The sequence below is a fragment of the Morus notabilis genome, unplaced genomic scaffold (assembly GCF_000414095.1).
Source record: "Morus notabilis unplaced genomic scaffold, ASM41409v2 Scaffold277, whole genome shotgun sequence".
Classification (NCBI taxonomy): Eukaryota; Viridiplantae; Streptophyta; class Magnoliopsida; order Rosales; family Moraceae; genus Morus; species Morus notabilis.
Window position 1 is genome coordinate 485,256 of NW_010363731.1, and position 13,936 is coordinate 499,191.

The window sequence follows — 13,936 nt, forward strand, 5'->3', positions numbered from 1 at the left end:
TTTTGGAAGAATTCGTTTCTCTGTACAAGAATCACAGTTTGCTTCTCGTGAAATCGTCTTGATTCAGGTATGCCTTGAATTTCTGGGCTTCTTAAACCATAGCTTCTGTTTCTGTACGCTGTTTTATGTCTTGAATTTCTGGGCTTCTTGAACCGTGAACCGTAGTTAGCTTTTGATTCTGTATGCTGTTTTCTTGAACCGTGAACTTTAGGTTTGGGATTTTTAGAAGAATTCGTTTCTCTGTACAAGAATCACAGTTTGCTTCTCGTGAAATCGTCTTGATTCAGGTATGCCTTGAATTTCTAGGCTTCTTGAGCCGTAACTTATGTTTCTGCACGCTGCTTTATGCCTTGAATTTCAGGGATTCTTGAAACCGTGAAACGTAGTTGTTTTTGTGTTCATCATCATTATCAATAGTTGTGTATTTGATTATCATGATCTATTGGTTTTGCGTTCATCATCCTCTATTTCCATTCTACTCTCCAACTTGACAACTCCGCACCCACCCTCTATTTCTTTGGGCTTTTTTTTTTTTCTGTCTTAAAACAAGAACCATGTTTATCTTGATAATATTATCAATAATTAATCTTCATATCAATAATAATGCTTGGATTAATTTGTTAACTAGTTAATTAGAAGGGAAAAATAATGAATAAGTGCTCAAAAGTCTATGTAGGTACACATTTTTATGTATCTTTCGGGTGTGAACAAAAATTTGGATTGGGAACGTCCTAAATCTCTCTATGTTTATCAAGAAAAGATGGTATTACACCACTATTGATAATAGGGTGATGAAGTTTGGTAAGCTATTGATAGGCTATTGATAATAACATTTGTTGTATTGCCTCTTAAGGATTTGGATTATTATGGTCTTTTTTGGTTTAGTCATACAACATATGAGCCTTTTGGATTTCACAATTATGCCACACGCTTGGGTAGGCACACATTGCCAGGAAAATCTTATATCTCCCCGGCCCTCACCCCCAATTATGTGATTCTTGTTGTTTGTTTACCATTTCAGCATGGAACGAGGTTGAAATTAATGAAATAATCCATTAGTTGTTTATCGGTGTTCTGTAGAAAAATGAGAGTATTCTAGGGTGATGAACAAGATTTATGTACTAAGTGATTTTTCTTTTTTTTGTTTTGTCTAGTATTATAATTATGTTAGACTAAAGTTTATTTCTTAGTTACAAATGTGAAAATTAATTTAGTATTATGTTAATTTTGAAGTGGATTGATGATGTTAGGATGATTCATAAAGATTGGGTGTGTGCTAATAGGTGAGCAAGATTAGTGTTTAGTTTTTCAATCTATTAGTCATTGTGGTTATAGAAGTCTTAGTGTTGCCCTTTTTATTTATTTTCCTTAATTTTGTTCTTTGGTTATTACCTGTGTTCTTTTAAGAGACTGGAGTGTTAAGGCGATCCGAAGGAAGACCACTGGAACTAGAAGGATGAGGTATCTGCGCCACATCCCTCGTAGATTCAAGAGCGGCTTCAGAGAGGGTATGATGATTTGTTTCATTCACTTTGATGTCATTTCTTTTTTCTGTTTTGTTTTCATAAGTTTTTAGTGATGTTTTTTTTTAATTGTTTATTGTGGTTCTAATTGTTTGGATTATTGGTTTTTCAATAGGTACACAAGAGACTCCGAGGAGCAAGGGAGCAACAGCTACTGCATAATGTGCTTCGAGAGGGTCATTTTGATTTTCAGAGCGTTTATTGTGTTGGGTGAGTTTTTATAAGTACATTATTTGATGAGAATTATGACCTCATCCATTTTGGGTGTTATTTTTGTTTACTCTAAACTGTAGTTGCTCTAAATTTTGGAGACGAATGGTTAGACTGCTGGCTAAAGTCCTTCCACGGCAGGAGGAAGGCAGGATAATGTCCCCGTTGTTGGACCGGAACAAGAAACGGAAGCTAGTCGTCATTTACCTCAGGTTTAATGAAGTTTTCTATTCTTATGTTTTGCTTAAGTTGATAAAAAAATGGTGATAATATTATGCCATTCTTGCTTTTGGGCTAATATTATGCATCCATAGCTCATTTGGAGTTAAATTCTGTTGATTGTTCCATTCATAATATTGAATTTTCTCCCTTAGTAAGGTCTTCTATGTACAAGCATAACAATCAAGATAAAACCAATTATAAAGTTAGGGATTTTAAGACGTTTTGGTTACTCTTTTATATTGTTGAGCTTTGAAGCTAAAGGTCTTTGGACTTTCTTATACATCCTTTAACAGAAGTGTTGTTGATGAACTGTCTTATACAACCTTATGTGTTGTTTTTATCTTTTTGGTCATTGGATTGAAGAAAGTGAGTAATTCATGTTTGGGTCACGTCCATAAAATACACCCATAGAGATGTATATATGATCTTTGGAATCTGGACTCGTGAAAATAGGAGTGTGGCTAAGGTAAGCTTTATCATCACACGAAACCTTTTTTTTTCCCCCTTTTTTTTTTGGTCTTTGGATTTGTGCTTTATATGTTGCATATGACTGCTATTTATTTGTTAAGTTTCTTTAGAGACTTTTATCTTTATTGTTTTTTAAGATCCCTCTGTACTACTCTTTGTTCATGTACTTTTGGATTCGTTTTGTTAATTGGGTCCCTTGCTAAATCTTTGTTGTGATAATGAATTTCTTGCTTTGATTAATGAAATTCTTTGCAGTTTTAACTTGTGAATGGTTTATTTAGTGACAAGTGCTAACGTTTGCTTATTTTGCCACACATGTTTAAATTGGTATCGTGGTGCCTTGTCTTATTTGTTGTTTTAGGTGTAGCCGTGAAGCATCCATAATCTTTTTAAATTGTAGCCAATAAGTTCCTAAATGAGACTGCCGGTATTAGGCTGTTGATTGAATCTTTTTTCCACACTTTGTTCTGTTATTATTAGGCGAAGCACGTAAATAACACATTTCTTGTTTCTCCTTACGGAGTTTCAGCTCAAGGTACTCTTGGATTGTGATTAGTCAGTATAAACTATTAAAAATTTATACCTTGCATCTGTTAGATAATTCATTAATTGCATGCTTCCATTGCTTCTCTTCATTGGTTAATGCTGAAGGATGTATTCTGGTGTCTCTTTTTTCTCTTTGCAGGAGATCAATGGTTTGAAGTCATTGATGGTTGAATGTTCTGAAGATAAAGATATGGTTAGTATGGCAACAGAGGAATTGGGTGAAGCTATGGAAGAGGAGAAAAGATTGCAGGATTTGTTGCTAAAGTCTCTGCTTCCTAAGGACGATGCTGATGAGAGGGACTGCATTTTGGAGGTGAGAGCAGGTAAATGATACCTGATGAAATGGACATCTCAATGAAGGCACCATTTATATGTATACTCTTGCTTTTCATTCAATTGACGTTAAAGTTTAAGCAGGAACTGGAGGGGAAGAGGCTTCTTTGTTTACAGTGGATATATTCAAAATGTAAGTTAGTGCTAGATGGTAAACAAAGCATTATTAGTGGTAAAGGTATTTATAATATTCTCATTTCAGATTCTCAAACGCTAAATTTTAACAGGTATGAGAAGTACTCGCAGTAGAACGAATGGAAGTTTGAAGTGATAGATGTAACAGAATCCGATCTTAGAGGATATAAGGTGTGTTTTCGAATTATAAAGAACAAATTGACCTTTTGGGAGCAATCTTGTGATAAGAACATGTATCTAATGCGTGAAATTGAATCAAGAAAACAGAAAGAATGAATCTTTATTGATTATCAACAAGAACTACACCCAAACGGTTTCTTAGAAACCAACAGAACTCCCCCCTGCTCAGCTATTGCCAAGACTTCCCGATACAGACTCCAATTTCTGCCTACCTTCCAATTCCAGCGTGTCCACCTATTTATTTCCGCCCCCCTCAACTCTAATCAATAATCCCCTGTGCTAACACACACAATAACCTCGTAAGCCTATACTAACACACACAATAACCACGTAAGCCTATACACATACGACCCTATACACTAACAATCCCCTAATCACTTCCCCGACCCTTCCTCACATAAACTTGTCTAAGTAGAGGCTTATCAACTACTCCGCCCCCCAAAAGAGCCACCTTGTCCTCAAGGTGAAATTCAGGAAACTATTGTTGAATGACATCGAAAAGCTCCCAAGACGACTCATAATCCGGTAAGTGACGCCACTGAAGCAAGACTTCCAGCTGCCTAGTAACCTTAGAAAAACGAGTATCCAACAACCTCTCCGGCTCCACGCGTAACTCCATGTCAGCAGCCAGAGCGGGCGGAACCTCCTGAGCCGGAATAGGCAAGCCAATGGCTTTCTTAAGCTGCGACACATGGAAGACCGGATGAATCTTGGCCGCTGTAGGCAATTGCAACCGGTACGCCACTGCCCCCATGCGCGACACGACCCTATAGGGACCATAAAACCGAGGTGAAAGCTTTTCATTCGGAAACTTGGCCAAGGAACGATGGCGATAGAGCCGAAGTTTCAAGAACACCAAATCCCCCACGTCAAACGAGACATCACGACGCTTCAGATCTGTGTTCCTCTTCATTGAATGCTGCGCCTGAAGCAAGTGGCCCTGCAGCTCCTTTAAAATAGCATCCCTCGCTTGCAATTGCTCCTCCAACAAAGAGTTAGCTGTGGAACCCAACTCAAAATGTAGCAATTTAGGAGGGTCGCGACCATATAATGCCCTGAAAGGAGTCATTCCCGCGGACACATGGAAGCTTGTGTTATACCAATATTCGGCCCATGCTAGATGAGAAAACCATTGAGTAGGTTTCCCGGAAACAAAACAGCTTAAATAAGCCTCTAAGCACCGATTCACCACTTCCGTTTGTCCATCCGTTTGAGGATGGTAAGCCGTACTATGATGTAATAAAGTGCCTTGCAACTTAAAGAGCTCCTTCCAAAAATGGCTGAGGAAAACTTTGTCGCGGTCAGACACAATAGTCTGTGGGAACCCGTGGAGTCGCACCACCTCTTTAATAAAAAGGGTAGCCACCGACTTTGCAGAAAAAGGATGGTGAATACCCAAAAAGTGTGCATACTTACTCAACCGATCTACGACCACTAAACTTGAGTCGTTTCCCGCTGACTTTGGTAAACCTTCCACAAAATCCATCGAAATCTCATCCCAGACCTGGTTCGGCAGTGGCAATGGCTGCAACAACCCCCCAGGAGACAAAGTCGACGCCTTGTTTTGTTGACATACTTGACAGGCTGCCACAAAAGAGACTACATCCCGCTTCATGCCATACCAAAAGAACTCAGAAGACAAACGTTTAAACATCTTTAGGACTCCCGAATGTCCTCCCACCTTACTGCCATGGAACTCGTTCAAAAGGACAGGTATGAGAGGAGATAGCTGAGACAGAACCACCCGACCCTTGCAAAGCAACATGTCATTGCATAAAGAGAACCCTTTCACCCTTTGCGGATTGTGCAGCAACTCCTTCCGAATTCTAGCTAATTTCGGATCACCCAAAAGTTGCTGTCGAATTTCAGCTCCATCATACAGCGCGGAAGTGGCAAAGTGCATCAACTCCAATCCAGAAGTCCGCCTGGATAACGCATCAACCACGCGGTTCTCGGACCCTGGCTTGTATTGAATCTCAAAGTCGTAACCCAACAGTTTGCATAACCACTTCTGGTGCTCCTCTCCCACTAACCGCTGCTCCAACAAAAACTTTAAACTTGTTTGATCTGTGCGGGCAATGAAATGCCGCCCCAGGAGATAATGACGCCATTTCTGGATCGCCAGCACCACAGCCATCAATTCGCGCTCGTAAGCGGACTTAGCCCTAGCCCGAGGAGACAAAACCTAACTAAAGTAAGCGATAGGCCGCTGTTGTTGCATTAAAACCGCACCAATCCCAAAACCCGAAGCATCAGATTCTACCACAAATGGTTGAGAAAAATCTGGCAATGCTAGAATCGGAACTGTAGTCATGGCCTGTTTCAATCTCCGGAAGGCCGACTCAGCCTCTTCAGTCCAATTAAAACTGTCTTTCTTCAGTTGTTGTGTCAATGGCCAAGAAAGATGACCATACCCCGTTACAAAACGCCGATAATAACCGGTTAAGCCCAAAAAACCACGCAACTCCTTAATAGAACGGGGAGTAGGCCAATCCAACATAGCTTGTATCTTGTTGGAATCGGCCGAAACCCCATCACACGAAACAATGTGACCCAAATACTCCAATTGACTTTGGGCAAAAGTACATTTTTTGTGGTTGGCATATAATTGGTTGTCTTCTAAGGCGGTCAAAACCACTTCCAAATGACCCATATGTTCCTCCAATGATTTACTGTATATCAAGATATCATCAAAAAAAACTAAAACAAACTTTCGCAAAAAAGGTTTTAGTACCTCATTCATCAAAGATTGGAAAGTGGCCGGAGCATTAGTTAGCCCAAAAGGCATAACCAAAAATTTGTAATGGCCCTCATGAGTGCGGAAAGCTGTCTTAGGAATATCCTCCACGCACATCCGAATTTGGTGATATCCCGATTTCAAATCCAATTTGGTAAAGATACTAGCTTTAAACAATTCATCCAATAACTCTTCAATCACCGGTATGGGAAACTTATCCGGAACTGTAGCTTTGTTGAGCGCGGGGTAATCAACACAAAAACGCCAACTACCATTTTTTTTTAACGAGAAGCACCGGGTTAGAAAACGGGCTGTTGCTTGGTTGTATGATCCCCGCTGCAAGCATCTCTCGAACCAACTTTTCAATCTCATTTTTCTGAAAATGAGGATACTTGTAGGGTCTAACACTAATAGGAGCGGTGCATTGTTGGAGAATAACGCGGTGATCACGCAATCGTTGCGGAGGGAGGCCATCCGGCATATTCAAAACTTGTGGATGAAGCTGCAATAGTGCACTGATCTGGGCAGGAAGTGGCTGGTCTGGTTTTCTTTCCCCGTCCAGCGTCTGCAACTCCAAATAGATGCCTTGTCCCTCATGTTTAATGGTTCGAAACATCGCTTTAAGGGAAACCATAGAAGTAGAGAGACTCATGTAACCACGCAATGTCACCACTTCCCCCCTAATCCGAAACTTCATTAATTGGGATTTCCAATTCACATGCATACCCCCCAATGTTTCCAACCACTGCATGCCTAGGATAACATCCCCCCCCCCCCCCCCCCTCCCCAACTCCAGTTGCGGTAAACTCAATGACACTTCACGACAAAGTCCCTGCCTTTTAACCGACTCCCCCGTGCCCACATGCACTCCAAACCCGGTAGTGGGAAAAATTGGAATGGACAATTTCTCTACTAAACTTAAGGAAATAAAGTTGTGCGTTGCTCCAGAATCGATTAAGACAATTACCTCTTGTTGAGCAATCAATTCGCGAATTTTCATAGTTTTGGGTGTTGAAAGCCCCACCACGGGATGCCCCTCCTCCCAAATAGTCTTTGCCACGTCATTATCTTCCTCCAAACATTCCGTGGAGTCCTCATCGCTAACCAACATAATTCGGAGCTCCTTTTTCTTACAATGGTGACCAAAAAAAAATTTCTCATTGCACCTATAACAAAGTCCCTCGTCTCTCTTCTCCTGCAACTCAGAGTCCGACAACTTGCGAAAAGGAAATTCTCGCTTTTGGCATACTGCCCTATCCACATTGGCTGGAGCTTGCTGAGGTCGTTCAACTCCAGGAATTGGTCTAGCAGGGAAGGTAGAAAACTCAGTTTGCGGACCTCCCAAAAATTGTGGCCTTGACACTCTTGATCCCGCAACCTCCAGACGTAGCAACTCATTTTTCTCCTCGATTCTCTGCGCGATCTCCATAATTTCACCTAATCCCTCTGGTTTCAAGAGTCGCAACTCTGCCCGAACCTCCGCCTTTAATCCATTAACAAAAATGCCCTCCAAAATTTCCTCAGGAACATCTAAGAGTGGGGTTGCAGAAATTTCGAATTGCCTGCGATAATCCACCACAGTCCCCTCTTGTCGAATCGCCAAGAACTTCTCACAGAGGTTTCTAGCCTGCGATGAGCGGAAACGCTGCAAAAGACACAACTTGAACTCCGTCTAACCGTGGAACGGACGGCGGCCATTCTGCCACTTGAACAAAGACAGGGCGTCTCCTTCAAGAGCTATTCTAGCAGTAATCAGCTTTTCTCTTTCCGAGCAGCGATTGATGGAAAAAAATTGTTCCATTCAGAACACCCATCTGTCGGGATCCTCGCCGCTGAACAAGGGACACTCCACCTGCCGTTGGCGGTACGAGGCCCACTCCTCATTCTCCGGCAACTCGCCCAGTACCCTTCTGTTATCCAAAACTTCCCTGTGCCGTCCTCCTCTGAATCCATCCCCACCCATGCCACACCTCCGTTCCCGAAAACCAGGATTCTGAGGTTCGCAAAACACCCCTCGCCATTCTCCCGGCATCCCATCGCACCTTCCCTTGGAAAAACATTCAATCCCTCTCTTCGGCCATCTCGCTCCCCTTCTCCACCGTCACGACCGGGATTCCACAAATTCCGGGTTCCACCGGCCGATCTCCTCCCTGAGGACGCAACCCAACGGTTTCCGTCGGTAATGGCACGTTCTGCAGACCCCTAGGATCTACCACCCGTTCATCGATTCGCGCGCGCGATCTCGCAACGTCAGCCATTCGCGATCCCGCGTCTACTGTCAGAGCCACACCTTCCTCCTGCTCCGCCATGGACGTCGAAGTACCTTTTTTCTTGGACGTTTTCGCCGGCGTTGTGAACAATTTCATCTGCTCCTCAATTAGCCGACGAAGATCTGTGAGATTCTGAGTAAGCTTGGTCCTAACCTTACCGATGCCCTTCGCCATCTCTACAATTCCCTTCTCCATCGAAACCCTAACCTCTTTGATATCTTTTTTCATAGTTTTGACCCTCTCCTCTGCTTTTCTTGCTGCCATAATTCTCCCAAGATGATGCTCTGATACCAAATTGATAAGAACAGGAATCTAATGCGTGAAATTGAATCAAGAAAACAGAAAGAATGAATCTTTATTGATTATCAACAAGAACTACACCCAAACGGTTTCTTAGAAACCAACAGAACTCCCCCCTGCTCAGCTATTGCCAAGACTACCCGATACAGAGTCCAATCTCTGCCTACATTCCAATTCCAGCGTGTCCAGCTATTTATTTCTGCCCCCCTCAACTCTAATCAATAATCCCCTGTGCTAACACACAATAACCCCGTAAGCCTATACTAACACACACAATAACCACGTAAGCCTATACACATACAACCCTATACACTAACAATCCCCTAATCACTTCCCCGACCCTCCTCACATAAACTTGTCTAAGTAGAGGCTTATCATCTTGATTCTTGGGCAATTACTATTTGATCTTTTATAGGTTTCACCACATGCAGATAGTGTGTAGTGTTGGTTTAAGTGTTAGATATTCCAAATGAGACCTCCTTTTTTAACTTGGTAAAAAGTTTTTGATTTGTTAACTCTTGATATTAGGAAGCTAGTGCAGCAATCTCAGGGGCTGATGTTTACGGCAAACTTAAATTTGAGAAGGGAATTCACAGAGTATAGGTTTGATCCCCTCCTGTCTAGCTAGCAGAGTTATGAGTGTCGCCCTAAATAACTGATCATTTTTCTTTTCTCAGAGAATGCCTGTGACAGAGAAGGCTGGACGGATTCATCCAAGTACTGTTTCTGTCGCCATTCTCCCTCAAGTTGATGAGGTGCTCTTTTCTTTGGCCATTACTACTTGAATAGTTCTGCACTTTATGTACGCCATTGAGACTGGTTATATGATAATGTACTACTACTTTCTCTGTTCTATTTATTATGCATATCTTGGGACTTGTGCAGGTAGATGTCCGTGCCATATTTCTTCTAATTCACTGCAAAACATATGTGGATGTGGCTATGTAGTTGTGAATGGTGTAACTAGTTTTTGCTTTATTTACAGGTTAAATGGTGGAAATTCTAGTTGAGTTTGATCATTGTTTTGATAGTTGATCACTTTTTTACAGGTTAAACAGTGGAGATGATTTTTTTGTTGAAGCATTTTGTTAAGATGGAAGGATTTACTTCACCATTTCATTTAGCTAGACGTTTTGGATACTTTAATATCTCTAGTTATTTCTCTATTTTCTTTACTTGTTTTGAATGTTAAGGTTTTGGACAAATTGTGTGACTTATAATGTAGACATGATCTTATTGCCAACTTGGTAGACACTGATAACAATTGAAGCATTGATTATTTTTATGTTTTAATTTGAATGTTCCTATTTGGATGTAAGATGTTGCTCGAAATCATCATCTATTTAAATGAATTCAAAAGGATATTAATATGATAAAAGCAGATAGGATGTTAGTATGTATTACTTTTACTGTTAGTAAAATAGATCGTGATTGACTTAAAAAGCTACAGGAATATGAACATAACAAGGGAAAAAAGCTATTGATTTGTACCGTAGCAATGTCAAATAGCTGTAAGAGGTTGAAAATAACATGTCTCAAACGCTATAAGATCTCAATTCTATTGTGTTTCTTATATCGCTTTTAGAACGTTATGTTTCGTAGGACTTTTAATAGCGTTCGATGTCTTAGCGCTCTACAAAACGCCATTGGTAGTGTTTAATAGCGTTTTTGGTCAGCTACTGATAATGATATTTGTTGTAGTGATTGTTCTATCTCACTCTCTATCATTTATTGCTCCATCAATTTATTCTTTTGTCTTTCAATGCTTCTGCACACGTTTGATTAGTTGATATCTCATATATAAGGCAATATTTATAGTGATCCAAGTACTGTTAATATTCCCTATTCATAGCTCTTTAATTTTTACTGGCCATATTGGATGTATTGGTTCGTTGTAGCGATATTAATGTTTGTTCCTTATGTTTTGTTATTTGTCTTTATCTCTCATTTTATATATTCAGTTAATAATGATCATTCATTGACCTCTTATTTACTTGTTTCCGAGCCATGCATATATATATATATATATATATATATTTCTACCTAAGTTACTTTCAGTAAGTTTTTCTATGTGGCAATGATAGTCATGATTGATTTTAATGTATTGAGTTTTATATAATTTGTCCAAAGATTGTCGTGAATACATTTTTCTTTTTTGTTTTGTTCTATTTGTATTTATTTTAAGTTTTTTTTCATTTGTTCTTTACCTTATTTGTATTCATTATTTTTTACATTATTATTTACTCTTTTGCTCTTTTGATTGTCCGATTTCTTCTTCCTCATTGTATTTTTATTGTCAGACTCCTTTTACTTTCTTTTGTAATGGGCTTTATTGTTGTTTTAGTATTTTTATTTCTGTATTTGGTCTTTTCGTGCTCTAAGTGTTCACTTTCCATTGGGAATTATGTCTTAATTTTTTAGTTTTTCCCATGCTGTTTTATTATTTCGTTTGTCCTTCTCTTGAAGGTTGCTGGTCATTTTTCCATCATTGGGACATTAGATTTCCTTTGTTTTTCAATTGTCTCATTCTTTCTTTCCTTTACTATTTCTTAGCAAAGTCTTAAAATCTTTTGCCTCTTTCATTTTTTCTTTTTCTTTTTCTTTCCTTTCTTTACCACTCTGTGCCAACCATTGTCTATATAGCGTATGCTATTGTCTATTATCCATTTGTTGTATTATTTTTATCATGGACTTTATATTTTTTTTTAACACTGGGTCTTTTTGTTTCCTTCCCTTCTCTTCCCCTCTTCCTTGTAATTCACCTGGTAGTTTTTTGACAATTTCATGTATTGCTCCACTTAATTAATCTTTGTTATATATATTCTATAATGTGTGTGATAGATATATGACTCATTTAGTTCGCTGATTCGAATTTTTAATTCGAGTTAAAATGTGACTTTATGTGAGTTTTTTACTGTAACAAAAAGTTAGATGTGATTATTTTTTAGAGCTTTTTACTGTAACAAAACGCAAATTATAAACTCGAATCGATGAAATAAACGGGGCCATAATATGCTTTGCTTTGTGCAGTTGCCCTTAGTAGGCAGTCACAAATTTCTATTACACATTGCTGAGAATAGCTTATATCTAAGCCACGATTATTTTATCTATCTTAGTTTTGGTAAGTTTTTCTAGTGGCAATGATGGTCATGATTGATTTTGATGTATTGAGCTTCATATAATTTGTTCAAAGATTGCTGTGAATACATTTTTCTTATTCGGATTCTGATTTTATCTACTGTTTTTTCAGTAAAAACAGTTAGGTACTCTTTTCTTTATTATTTTTGCTTACTCTAGGTTTTTTTACCTTATTCGTATTTATTCTTTTGTTCTTTTCATAATTCCTTTTGTTCTTCCTCACTTTATTTTTATTGTCCATTTCTTTTACAATCTATCGTGGTAGGCTTTATTGTTTACTTAGTATTATTATTTCTGTTTTTGGTCTTTTCATGCCCTAAGTGTTCACATTGTTTTGGAAATCATGTCTTGATTTTATAGTTTTTCCCCTCCTTTTCTTGAAGATTGTTCGTTATTTTTCCATCATTGGGACATTATATTTCTTTTGTTTTTCAATCTTGTCACTTTCTGTTTCCCTTATTGTTTCGTAGTAAAGCTGATAGTCTTATACCTCTTTCATTTTTTCTTGCTCATTCTTTTTTTGATTCCTTTCTGCCAGGCATTGTCCATAGAGTGCATTCTACTGTTGTTCAAACTATTTCTATCATCTATTTGTTCTATTTTTCTGCATCATGCAGTTTATTGTTTCTTTAATATTGCGTTTTTCTTTTTCCTTTTCCTCTTAATTCACTTGGTAGTTTTTGGACAATTTTATATATTGCTCTACTTAATTAGTCTCTGTCACATATAATGTATAATGTATGTGATAGATATAATGTGCTTTTCTTTGTGCAATTGCCCTTAGTAGGATTTCTATCACACATTGCTAAAAATAACTTATATCTGAGTCACGATTATTGTATAAAAATATTGTTATATCTACATGAATCAGCTTTTTGATCTGTTTTTTTTTACTTATTTATTTATTGATTTACTTGATTATTTGCATTATTCCGGAGTTTCCTACATCATTTACTCCTATTCGTGTTTGGGCAGTTCATAATTGGTTCCTTAAGCAAGAATTATAGCATTAAAGGTGTTATTCATGATTTTTACCTATAAATTTTTAATTTTTGTGACTGCTACTGCCTTGATTCTATTGCTATGGTTAGTGTTAAACATTTTCTTTCTGGCCTTATTAATATATATTGTCGAAATGAAGTTATGAAAAAAATTCTATTTCATTTTTATGAATGGTAGTAGCCTATATCTCTTTTGTTTTGTATTTTATTTGTATTTTAGTTATTAATGCCCTTAGTTGTTTTCTCCATTTTATCTATTTTTTCCCTACTTCTAAATTATACTATTTCTAATTTTTTCAATTATTAATACTAATATTTTTTAAAATTTGTATTTTACAATTGAAAAAAGCAAAAGCGCTACAGCAACAAAGAAGAACAAATAGTTAATATATATATTGTAAATAACTTTATATAACAATATCTATTGTTGTAACACCCTGAAGCATTAAATGAGATTAATTAAGGTAATTAAGATTTATTAGTGTGCCTAATCTAGTTTAATTAATTGATTATTGATTAATAAATGTTTTTGACGTGTACATTTAAATAATTTCAAGGTATTTAAATATTCTCAGTATTTACATTTTTATCTAGAAGTGTGTATGGGCACATTTTTGGACTGCATTTTAAATTTTTGTGACACCTATCCATTTTCCTTTTTTCTTTTTCCCTTTTTCCTTTTCTTTTCCCTTCCTTTCCTTTCTTTCCTTCCTGTGCATACTTTCTTTCTCTTTCACTCTTACTCTCTCGTTCTCTCACTCTCACTCCCTCTTTTCCATTTTGTCTCAAATCAACTGGATTTCGAACCAAATAAATATTTCAAGAAGTTTTCAACGCCAAGAGAAGGATTTGAGGTAAGATTTTTGAAAAACC

At 38.0% G+C, this 13,936-nt stretch overlaps 1 long non-coding RNA gene and 1 pseudogene across 1 annotated transcript; both read left to right on the forward strand.

Moving 5' to 3' along the window:
- Nucleotides 1–212: 212 nt before the first annotated feature.
- LOC112092840 lies at nucleotides 213–1,741 on the forward strand. Its single transcript, XR_002902780.1, has 3 exons — nucleotides 213–287; nucleotides 1,408–1,508; nucleotides 1,639–1,741. It is a non-coding gene; the product is annotated as an uncharacterized LOC112092840 (long non-coding RNA).
- Nucleotides 1,742–1,838: 97 nt separating this feature from the next.
- On the forward strand, nucleotides 1,839–9,899 carry LOC112092837 (annotated as a pseudogene).
- Nucleotides 9,900–13,936: the final 4,037 nt, after the last annotated feature.